Consider the following 12,060-nt stretch of genomic DNA (forward strand, 5'->3'; position numbering starts at 1 on the left):
AGTTTTTAAGTGTTGAGAGGTCAAAAGAAGGACTTAGATTAATGAAACCAAAAGAGGGAACATATTCCTTGGTGTTTCAACTTCTTAAGAGGTTGTATGCACAACAACTATGGGCTATCATTATTTCCTTGGTGTTTCAACTACTTAAGAGGTTGGATGCACAACAACTATGCATTTGTAATGTGGGAATATAAGAAGAGGGATGCTCTTTTGAGGCACATAATGTGGAGGTTCAAAACTTCTTCAAGAAATGAGGCACCTAGCTCCTGAGATTGGCGTGAGGGGTGACAATGCAAGTATGGACAACTTAAAATTCAAATATGTAGGTCTACCAGGATGGCTTTTAATATGGAGACTAACTTGAACATGAAGGAAACAAATATCGATGGCATGTTGTAGCATGGGAGTTTTGAATAGTTGAGAGGTCAAAATGACTTGGATTAATGAAACCAAAAGAGGGAACATATTCCTTGGTGTTTCAACTACTTAAGAGGTTGGATGCACAACAACTATGGGCTATCATTATAAAGATTTGGGTGGCAACCTACCATACTTTAGTAGGTTTGTGGTGGATAGGCCCAACATCTTGGGATATCCTAATAGCTAAAGCTATTATAGTCAAGATTATTGACTTAGAAATGGCCCAAAAATTGGGAAAGAAATCAAAATACAACGGAATCTGAATGTTGAGGAGTCTCTTGAGTTACAATGGAATCAAGATAATTGCCTTAGAAATTTCCCAACAATTGCTCACACTTGAGTTGTGGTGTGCCAATTGGAAGATGTAAGGTTGTGTCAGATGTTGGTGAAAGTTGCAAAATAATCCCAAAAATTTTTGACAAACAAAAACATGAGAGAAAAACCTCTTTATAGGATGTTCATATCATGCATGATTTTAATTTCATCATACTAATTCCCCTTGAGTTGATGGCTCTCTAGATGTGACATGATTCAAACTTGCATCACATTCACCAAATATGTCCCTTCATTGATCATCGCATGAAAGATAAAATATATCATTATGTTTGTCCCTCAAGATTGTAATTAGTCCCCCTTGACTTGTTGGACCTCAAATCCTTGTAAGAACCCTATAATAGAGGTCTAGAGCGCATCTAGGCAAAGAATCACTCACCCGGGAGCTTGAACCTGCACCACCATGATTGATCTCAACCACCTCCATAAAGTTTGAAGATAGAAATTGATTCCATTTGGTTTATAAAGTGTTGTGGTAGTAATTTCATGCAAAAAGCAAGTAGGGTTGTAGCCATCAAAACTAGGACAAGTTTGAATGATTAATCTGCAAGTAGAAGAGGGTTGTTCTAGGCCAAATGGAGTGGTACCAATGCATCTAAAGTCACGTGGCAAGCTATGGATCTTCACAAACAGAAAGCCACTATTCAAGAGGAATCTTGGATTGAGGGTGCTTTTGATTGGAAAGAAAATTTGAACCAAAATAGGCTACCTTATATTACTAGTTTGGACACTACTAATGGAAGAATTGCACTTGCTTGAGATGTTATGGCTTCTATTGCACAAATAAATTATTTGGCACTCAGATAAGTAGCCTCATCATCATCATTTCGCCCAACACATATGACATCTCCATAATACACAATAGAGAAAGTAATATGTATTGTAGAGGGCTTGTAGTCCATATTCACAGCTTGAAGGATTTGTGCCATATCGTGCATTGGTAGAAGCATAGTGCTGAAATTAGCAAGGACAATAGAAAAAAACACAAAGAAGCATCTTTTTTTTTTTGAAGAGGGCAGAATCAGGAATACAAGTATTGGTTCAGGACAAGCCGGTGCGCGGTGGTTGCTTCTCCATTTGAGATTTCTTTTTCATGTGCTTCTTGCACTAGATTAAGGCCTCTGTGAAGGAAATCTAGAGCATCATCGATGACATCTACTACATAGTCCTTGAAAGTGGAGGATGCAAGGATGACAGAGACATATTCAATAGCGCGTGTTGTTCCAAGAAAGACGGCATCATCATCTGGAAGATTTGCTAGTGACAGCATATGCGAGTGTCGATCTCTATGTGTCATGCAAAATATTCGAGCTCCATTTGCGTGCCTCCCTGCTACATACCTGGGCCTTTATATGTCCTTTGCTGGAGACGCTAATCTGTGATCGAGCCACTATCTGGGTAGGTGAGTCAAACCTTGAATCTGCATTTTTTCTCTAGTACATAGCTTGCTCAACTGTAATTGTTTTGCGATTCACAATAGATTTAGGGATCGATCATTATTGTGAGGTTTGGTGTCACTGCCTGGTCAAGGGATTTTTTTCAAAATGTCATGCATTGTTTACAATCTCATTGTCCTTTTGCCTAGTTGAGGTATCATAAAGGTTCACATAATTCGAGATTGGTCACATCTACATATTGAGCTTGGAAATTATTAATTGGGTTATATGGTCAGGAATGTGGCTGTCATCTCTTTCTCTTGCTCGCTCACCATACCTCAACACTACCATATCTTTGCTTTACAGAGCACATCAATCTATGAATTTTACAATTTTTAAGAATTTTATTAAAACTGCAACACTCTTAACCATGTGCAGGCACACCTAGCGAAACAACATGCTACTTAGCTGCAAAGGGATAATGTATGCATGTCCGTGCTGTGACAAGAAGATGTTGGGTCTACTCGAGAAATGGAGGCTGCTTCATACCGCTCCTACCATTACCAAGGTATATTGAGCTTGTATCATCATAGGCACATGTTCTTGAGAGCAGTGTTTTCCATTTTGATTACATTTCATTCCATGGTATCTCTTGCCTTAAGACTAGATGGAGCCTTATGTATATGACCAGGTGTCATTCACATGCTAAAAATGGGGCTTGCATATCATCACAAAATGAGAGCGATGATGTCTAGCAATGGCACTCTGCATCAATAGATCCTTGAAATGGAAGGGATGATACATGCTCATTGACTTTATTGATATGCTGAATTATATTCTCATGCAACTTGATTGTCTTTGCTTTCATTTTGAAAAAGCTTGTGGCTGGCAGATTTACACCAACTATAAACTCTAGCAGACCAGTTGAAAAATGCAGCTGAAATACTTGGAAGTTGTTGTTGCACAACATGGAGACCTTCACTTACAAGTCACAACTAGCATGGTGACTACAGGTTCTGAGTTTAGAAAACTTAGAATCTTCAGTGTGCAAGATGAGTGTGCTGAGGTCTACATTGGTCATTTTATAAATGCTTCATAGTCCAGATTTCGCACCATGCTCTCCAACCTATTAATGTTGGTTTAATTGAGATATACACTTCATACAAAAGTCATGCTTAGTAATTCTCATGTTATTGTGCACATGTTGTACAGTTTGCTTTTATTGTTTCAGCATGGTTGCTCTCACATTTGAAACTAGAATTGGGTTTGATGTAGGCATGGTTGAGTAAAGCATTTGCTTTGAACAGCCATGTTTTTTAGCTAGCATATCTAAATGCAGAACCAAAGAAGATTTAGTCTTTGGTTATCTAGTAATTGGTGGATACAATGAGCAGAGACACAATGAAGCTAGAAGCATTGTATTCGCATTTGGAGAGCAAGTGATTTACAATCTGAAATGATCCTTTTTTTGGCCTAGAAAAGGGGCTTGCATGATTGTTTTACAACCTATTTGGAGGTTTGGATGCAAGGGATGCTGTATTATATTGTTCGAATGACATATTCAATACGACAAAACAAAAGTAAGCTTATAATGGTAAGCACTCTTTTCCTCTCTAAGTCTATTCTGACTTTTGTGATGAAATTTTAAATGGTTTTAGATTCATATATATACCATGTTTCTTGTTGCATTAGTATGTTGTTAATTTGATGACATTGGATTTACTTAGCTGACATTAGATTCATATATATACCATATTTTTTGTTGGATTTCTAGGTTAGTATAGGTCTTTCTAGATGTTTCCTTTTGACTAATAAAGGAGACACTTGCATAACAACTAGCAGGGCTAGATGGTAATGTAATAGGAGCAACAATTGCCAGTCCATTAACAATACCAAGTCCAACTCAGGTACTGATTGGAACTTTTTTTTCTAATAAATGAAAAGCTATTGGTGAATCCTCCTGATAAATGAGAGGTCTGTGAGCTACTATAGAACATGGCCATTATGTTTGTCATGGTTCCTTCAATTTTGTACTATTGTTATTGAGTTGCAATGTTTTAAGGGATTGCCTTGAACATCAGGTGTTTGCATCTGCTAAAGATGCAGCAAAAGGATGACAAAATGACTCAAGCTTGATATAAAAGATAGCATCGTAGAAGGCAAGGTTGTTGATGAATCTATAGAAATCACGGGATCAGGATCTCCCCAGGATGAGTTGCGAAAAGCTTCATTGGAAAAGCTCAAAGGAGCTGGTCAAGATTCTACTTTTGGACACATATACTTTGCATTATGTGCTATGTAAGTTCCTTTCACTTCTAACTAGTTTTAATTTGTCAACATGTTTCTTTTAAGAATCGTTCTTGTCCTTTTCTTCAACATGTTTTTTTTAGTAGTGGATCAAATTTGAGAGATGCAAAATTGAGTTGATTCTTACAAGGACAAGTTTTGTAGTCAAATGTCTACAGGCATCAAAAGTGGTGGTTTTGTTGGTCTACTTGAAAGAGGTAAAGAAAGAGATCATTGGCTCCATTTATGAACGCAAACCACAACAACTACTTGAATGAAGAGAGATGACATTCAACTTGCAGTTTTTTGCAAATGAAGACAACTTGTAACCAGGTTGTGATTGCCAGGTACTTTCTTGCTTAGGGGTGGTCTACTAAATTTTTTTAGTGAGTATGTTTGCTCCAATCATGCATTGAATTGTGTTTGAAAATTTAGACCATATCTTTCCTCTCTCAATACTAGGTGGTAAACTTCATATAGTTTATGAAGTGGTTTGAGAAAGCTTTTATGTTATATAGAGTATGGTTTGTTGGCTACATGTGGGTAGGGCCTTTCCCCACTATTTTGGAGCTTATGGTAGCATATGAGCAATTGAGAAGGGCATATAATTACATGGCCATACTAAAGTCTTATGCTAAGAAAATAGAACTTCATAGGTGTAGCGAATTGCTTGTTGACATTCTCATATTGGTTTTTGACCAACTTCTAGTCTAAGAGGTGGTTTTATGGATCATCATACACCGCATAGCTCTCTAGATTCCCAGCCTAGTAAAATCATAGAAGACAAGGCTATTGATGAATTTGTAGAAATCACGGGATCAGAATCTCCCATGTAGAAATCATCGGATTAGAGCCGTTTGAATCTAATTAACTGCCCATAAGCACTACATGACACGAGAGCGGCCTCAAGCACTAGAAAATGCAACACTCACCAGGCACCGGAAGTTCAGGAGTCTCAAATCTCCCTCTAGAGTTCCTCTTGGGCCTTGCTTTTGCCTTTCTAGCCAACCATCTGGATGCAATCCACAGGACTTGCTGTCAGTAAAAGGGGCGTAACTTTTTATAGGGAACTCTGATTGATGAGATTTTTGGCTCAAGTGGGAGGGGACAAAGTCCTCTTGGAGATGAGCTATTAACCTTTGTGATAGAAAATTATTAGAATTTTTTGGAATGGAATTACTATGCCTATCTTGGAGCGGCGATCTGCACCCTGTCTAGAGTGACCCTAGTGCACAAAAATGGGCATAACTTTCAAACCATAGCTCTGATTGGGGAGGTTTTAAATTCAACTGTAGGCCCTTTTATGTAATCAAGATTGATGTCTTATATTGATCTAACAAACTGTTTAGTATTTTTTATTTAATTGAGTTGTATAAACTAGCATATCAAATGAGGGCATTTGATGCATTATGATAGTGTACAGTTTAGTGGCAGATTGATATGTCTACATTGATATTCGAGGGGCATCACTCTCGAATCTATCATCATTTTGTTTACCGATATACTCAATTGCAGCATGATGATGTCCATATTTGTGTATAGAAAATAGAAATGACCATCTCATATGTTTCTATGTTTTTGGTGTCATTAGATGTTTTCCACACATTTTTCCCCTCCTTTCCATAAACTTTGAGAAATGTTGAGAGTGTGTACATGCTTCATCATATATCAATTAAACAACTGATGGTGTTTTTTACACTGTAGATGTGAAGATTGGCAGATTTTTAGTTGCAATATATGTAAATAATTATTGCATCATTACTAGTTTGAAAATTCTGATACGTTTCTCTCTCTGGTGAATTTCACAGGTTGCAGGTCAGGAGACATTTGGTACACTTGGAGCCATAGTACAGAGTAGGACAGGGACTCCTCAGGTTGGGTTTCTGACAAATCGACATGTTGTGGTTGATTTGGACTACGCCAACCAAAAGATATTCCATCCTCAATTGCTTCGCACTATACCTGTGAGCCGTAATCCTGAACTGCTCGAATTGAAAGCATTGTCGTGGATCAAGAAAGCTTCCTGAAGGGTGCTTTTTAAGTGTTTTCTTGCTCGCTTCCGGGTCCGCAGGCGGCAGCCTCAGCATCAGCAGCATGACAGATGCTGATGGCTTTCCCCAGCGGTCACACCTTCCGAGATCCCTGCTGTGTTGTGCCAATCAGATCATCCCCTTGGTAGCAGCAGTAGCTCTAGCGCCGGCACATCCAGCAGCACCGAGATGTATTTCTCCAGAGAGGAGATCGACAGGTGCTGTCCATCCCAGCGAGACGGCATCAACGTCCAAGCAGAGACGTTCCTCAGACACTCCTAGCTAGCACCACCTCATGGTAAGCCCTGCTGTGATGCTTCTCTGCTACATCTAGGGGAGATGGCGGCACTGGAAACAATGGTAATGGCACCGATGGTGGTGATTCCCGCAGGAGTTCCCCCTTCCGAAGCTGTAAGAGAAGGTGATAAGGCACCTAGGGAAGCCATTCTGAGGCAGAAGCAGGGGCCCGAATGGGTGTTCTTGCCTTCTATTTGTTGGCACAGCAAGGGCGAGAGGTCGATGGTAGGGACCTCGTGCAGGGCGATTGAGGCATCACTATAGGGGCGATAGGGAGGGGGCAGTATGAAGGGAGCAGGGACGTGATCGGCTTGATGAAGATGATGATATGCATGGCCATGGCCGTCTTTTTCTTCCTCTGCCCTTGCCCCTACCCTCGCCTCTCTGCCTCTAGCAGCAGCTCTCTGTGCAGTGCACATCTACAGCAGGGCGACTACAGATCTCAGTACCCTACTGTGAAATCTCTTGCAAAAAAGATAGTACCATGAATTTCAATGTATCATATGCTCCAGATGGCCTATGTGATCTTGATGATCCCTCTTCCTTTTGGGAGTATGAAAGATCACCCTTCAACATGCCTGGATTTGCATCCCAGAATGGAATGCATGATTTCTTGGCACGTTCATAGAGCACATCAACTGTTGAGGGCTGCACATCCTCATCCCAATTGATCAACTCACAAAAACTTGATTGTACTCCACTCCATGAGCTCAATCAAATCAACCAAATTTCAGTGTCACACAGTTCTCAGCTGTCACCGAGCTTCGCATTGGATAAATGCCATGCTCCATCTGATTTGTCTCCTTTGATTCCTAAAGAAATCATTCATATTTTGCTTATACTAGGTACAGTCCTGGAAGCTGTCATTCTACTCCAAGAAGGCTTGAGGAGCTAAAGACTTGGCTGTGGATGAGACGAGAACAACCATTTGTTTTCATGAAAGCGGGTAGTTGCTTCCATCTAAAATCATGGTTGGAGAAGCATTTGGAGTGCCTGCGAAATCTGGTCAAAACTGCATCATTCAAAAACTAGTTCAAAGGCCGAAGAAAACAGAAATTCATAACAAAAAATGCTCGATTGCAAGCAGCCTTGTCTGTTACTATTGTTACAGCTAGAATAGCAGCTTCAACATCAAATGAAAGAGATGCAAAGCTAGGCTTAGCTTTGGCCTCAGCTGCTGCATTATTGTAGCCCAGTGTGCTAGGCTTAGCTTTGGCCTCAGCTGCAAAAAGAAGATGGCTCTAATCCTTACAAGGAAGTGAGATCATTCCTTTACACAGAGTTTAATCTTGTCATTTGAATGAATATGTACTTGGAATGGGCAGAGATTAATGATGCATTTGCTTACCTTTCCAATTCAACATCTTAACTTTGCAAGAATGTAGTGTAGCTCCTGAAGCGGTTTTACTCTGTGCCTTAGCAGTATTTTGTTAACTAACTTGTGGGGTATAATTTCTCGTGCAAATGGTGGAGCTTCTAGTCCGAATGGACTGTGCCGATTGTGAGAGAAGTGTGAGAAAGGCCCTGGTTAACCTCAAAGGTACAAGCAGTTTGTTCACTTTAATATGTTATGCTGCATGTGAATGTAAAGAGATTTAAGGTGTTAATGAAGACTGTGACTTATGACGCTCGTTAATCAACTGAACTGATTTGGAGATCACCAAGATTAGCTAACCAACTGATGAGATTAGGGACATTTATGTTGAATGGATCAGCCCAAATATTTCTGAATCCTCAAGTGGTTATTGCCTATCAATAGAGCTGTTTGAGGTGTGTTAAATCAAATGGGCCAGAGCTTCAGGATGGGTACAATATAGTTTGCCTCTCCCATGTAGGTTAGGAGAATCATACAATGCTGCCCTTGCTATACTTCATGTTATTTCCATCTGGGTTTGTGGCTTTTAAGCATAGGTCAAATCAATAAATTGTACATGTCTTATCACTATTAGGATGTTGCTAATAGGCTGATTTTTCTGCATGTAGGGAAATGTGATTGCTCGTGGGATTATTGAATGGTGTGATGGAGCGCCTCAGGTAAGGAATTCTACAGTTGGCAAATGAAACTTGATTCTGCTCAAGCTAGAAAGAAGATATCTCTGAAAGAGTTGACTAGTTTTTTTTACCATTGTAGTTCAAGGTACAATGCTGCACTTGTTGCACATTAGCAAGAAATGGATCCCTTTTTAAATAAAGACTTTAAATTAGGCTAATTGGCCACTTGTTGCTTAAAGGCTTTACAAATAGCATCTCAATAATATCAGATGCTCTTTAAATCATGAGAGGAAGTGTAACTCTGCCAAGACCATAGCAAAGACATATTGTTTTTTGTATTTTAGATGACTCATGGAGTTAGATATAGAAATAATGAAAATCTTGAAGAAGCTTGAAGGAGATTGATGATGAAGTACTAAAACAGCAAAACATGGATCATGAAGTGATGTAATTTGCAGATGAAGCAGGGCAGATCTGAAATGCAGCAATTGAGATGCTACATGGCAGTCCACAATAAGTGGTCAACAGGCTTGGAGTGGAAATGCAACAGCTCGACAGGTCATGTTGGTTGTAGCTGACTTGAAAGATCTCAAATAGTAATAGTTGAGGTGCGGATGATGAATTAGGAGAAAAACTAGTAGATAGAACCACATGTAGACTGTCATCAGTAGTAGGTGGAGGGCAATGAATAGGCTGCAGCAGCCCCTAGATCAGCAGGTTGTGATGGTTGGCTGAGAGAGGAGCTCCCAAGCAGAAGCTCATGTTATTGAACACTATTAGGGGAAACCAAGGGAAAACAGTTCCCTTTTCCACATGGGAAAATTATGTCAAAAAAACTTCTTGTGATTGACTATATTCCATCTTAACATTTGATTTGTAGGCTGCAGGAATAGAGAGATCATGAAGAATTTGGTCACTTCATGCGATAATCATGGCAAATTTGGTCAAGATATCCTGAACATCAGCAACCTCCTCGAGATTAAGGCCAACATGACTACAAAGGATTCTGATCCATCTGATCAACCTGGCCATATCATGAATCAAGTGAATCAAGCTGATATTTCAAGGTCAGGTGGTATGATTAGCATATCCTTAAATTGGCCATGGACATCCATGCTACTTAGCAGATCAAGCCTAGGCAGCACTGGTCAAGAGCATGTGCTCCAGCCCAACAACATGGGTGGATCAAGAGGCATGATTGTTGATGATGATCTGCATAATTTGTAGGATAACTTCAATTTGGTATCTTCTATTGCTAGACATGTTCAAGTTGATAACTCAGCAAATTTGAAGGCTCCAAGGTAAGTGGAATGGAAGTTTCTTGTTCTTTTAGTAGAAATCCTTCTGGGTTATGGGTTGAGGGTTTTTATACAAAACATTAAAAGAAGATATGATAGGGAAAGGAGGAATCTTATCATGCTTTTGATGCATCTTTTTATCCCCATTAGTAAGTATGATACAATATGGTTCCATGAGCAAATAATTTAAATATCATTTCATTATTTGTCTTGTTGTGGATCATCAGACAACAACGACACCCACAGTCACAACATCGTCAATGGATCATCAAACTGTGACGAAGAGGATAGATTAGATGAGGAATCAGATGCAGCAGCTATTAGGAAATGCGCTGAAATTCAGCAAGCCATATCCATAGGAACCACATCCTTTTTGCTGACAGTGTACAAGTTTTTGGTTTATTTCATGGGCATATTTGCTGCTGTCATTTTCTTGTTCCTGGGATCTGTGAAGGGGTTCAGTACTAAGCCCCAGCCTTGCAGATACGATCCAAAGCAGGAATGTGCCCCAGCTCTCTTTACATCGATTTTCACTACAACTGCATTTATATTGGGAGCTTTGACGTCCATAGTGTCGGGATTTTTGGGCATGATGATCGCAACATATGCGAAAGCTCACACAACTTTGGAAGCCAGAAAAGGGATAGGCAAGTATTCAAAATCGCCTTCCAATCAGGTTCGGTGATGGGTTTCTTACTTGTTGCTAATGGCCTCATAGTTTTATACATCACTATAAAATTGTTACAACTTTATTACAAGGATGATTGGGAGGGCCTTTTTGAGGCCATCACTGGCTATGGGCTTGGATGCTCATCCGTGGCTCTATTTGAAAGGGTTGGAGGTGGAATCTATACCAAAACTGCGGATGTTGGAGCAGATATTGTTGGAAAAGTAGAAAGGAATATCCTAGAGGACGATCCGCAAAATCCAACGATCATTGCTGACAATGTGGGTGATAATGTGGAAGATATTGCTGGAATGGGTTCAGATTTGTTTGGCTCCTTTGCTGAAGCTTCTTGCGCAGCTCTTGTTGTGGCTTCCATGTCATCATTTGGCACAAATCATGACTTCACTGCTATGTGCTTCCCCCTACTCATTAGCTCTATGGGCATTGTGGTGTGCCTCATCACAACCTTGTTCGCAACTGATGTGTTCGAGATCTCAAATCTAAGGGATATTGAATCTACACTGAAGAGACACTTGCTGATATCCACCATCTTAATGACATTCGGTGCAGCTTTTGTTTGTTGACTGGCACTACCATCCATGTTTTATATATATGATCCTAACGGTGGTGCAAAGATGGTTCAAAACTGGAAACTATTTTTTTGCGTTGGAGTAGGGCTTTGGGCAGGGTTGGTAATTGGCTATGTTACAGAGTATTTCACCAACAATACATACAGACCAGTCGAGGATGTTGCTGATTCTTGTAGGACAGGAGTTGCTACCAATGTCATCTTTGGTTTGGCACTTGGCTACAAGTCTGTAATTGTTCCAATATTTGCTATTGATGTTGCTATCTATGTCATCCATACCCTAGCAACCATGTACGGGATCACAGTTGCAGCTCTTGGAATGCTTTGTACCATTGCCACCTGTCTAGCCATAGATGCATATGGTCCCATAAGTGATAATGCTGGTATCGCAACCGGTCTCTGGATGATCATGATACTTTTTACACATCTCTCCACAAGAAGCGCAGCCATAGTATAGACTATGAGGCCGCGAAGGCTTTCAAGATGGACAGATTCCTCAACCATAGGACTTCTTCAAAGTCCAGCTTGAGGCATTAACAGCCCCTAGTTGACAACACTTTGGGGGAGCGCTTTCTTAGATTGGTCTCCGTGATCCACACTTTGGGGGAGCGCTTTCTCATATTAGAAGAGATGAAACTGCATATGTAGAGAGAGTCTGAGCGATTTCGTGATGATCTAGAGGCTAGGCGTACAAAGATGTTCCTAGAGTCCCAAAAGCAGATTGCTGAGATGTTTGCTTGGGCTCTGAGCAACAGTAAGAAAACTGATGAGA

General features: G+C 40.2%; 1 pseudogene; it reads left to right on the forward strand.

The window, feature by feature from the left end:
* The window catches only part of LOC148026420 (uncharacterized), a 39,963-nt pseudogene extending 28,218 nt beyond the window's left edge, over positions 1 to 11,745 (forward strand).
* The last annotated feature ends 315 nt before the right edge of the window (positions 11,746 to 12,060 follow it).

This window comes from Lygodium microphyllum, chromosome 13 (assembly GCF_053477565.2).
Source record: "Lygodium microphyllum isolate KBCC chromosome 13, Lygodium_microphyllum_v1.1.10, whole genome shotgun sequence".
NCBI classification, from domain to species: Eukaryota; Viridiplantae; Streptophyta; class Polypodiopsida; order Schizaeales; family Lygodiaceae; genus Lygodium; species Lygodium microphyllum.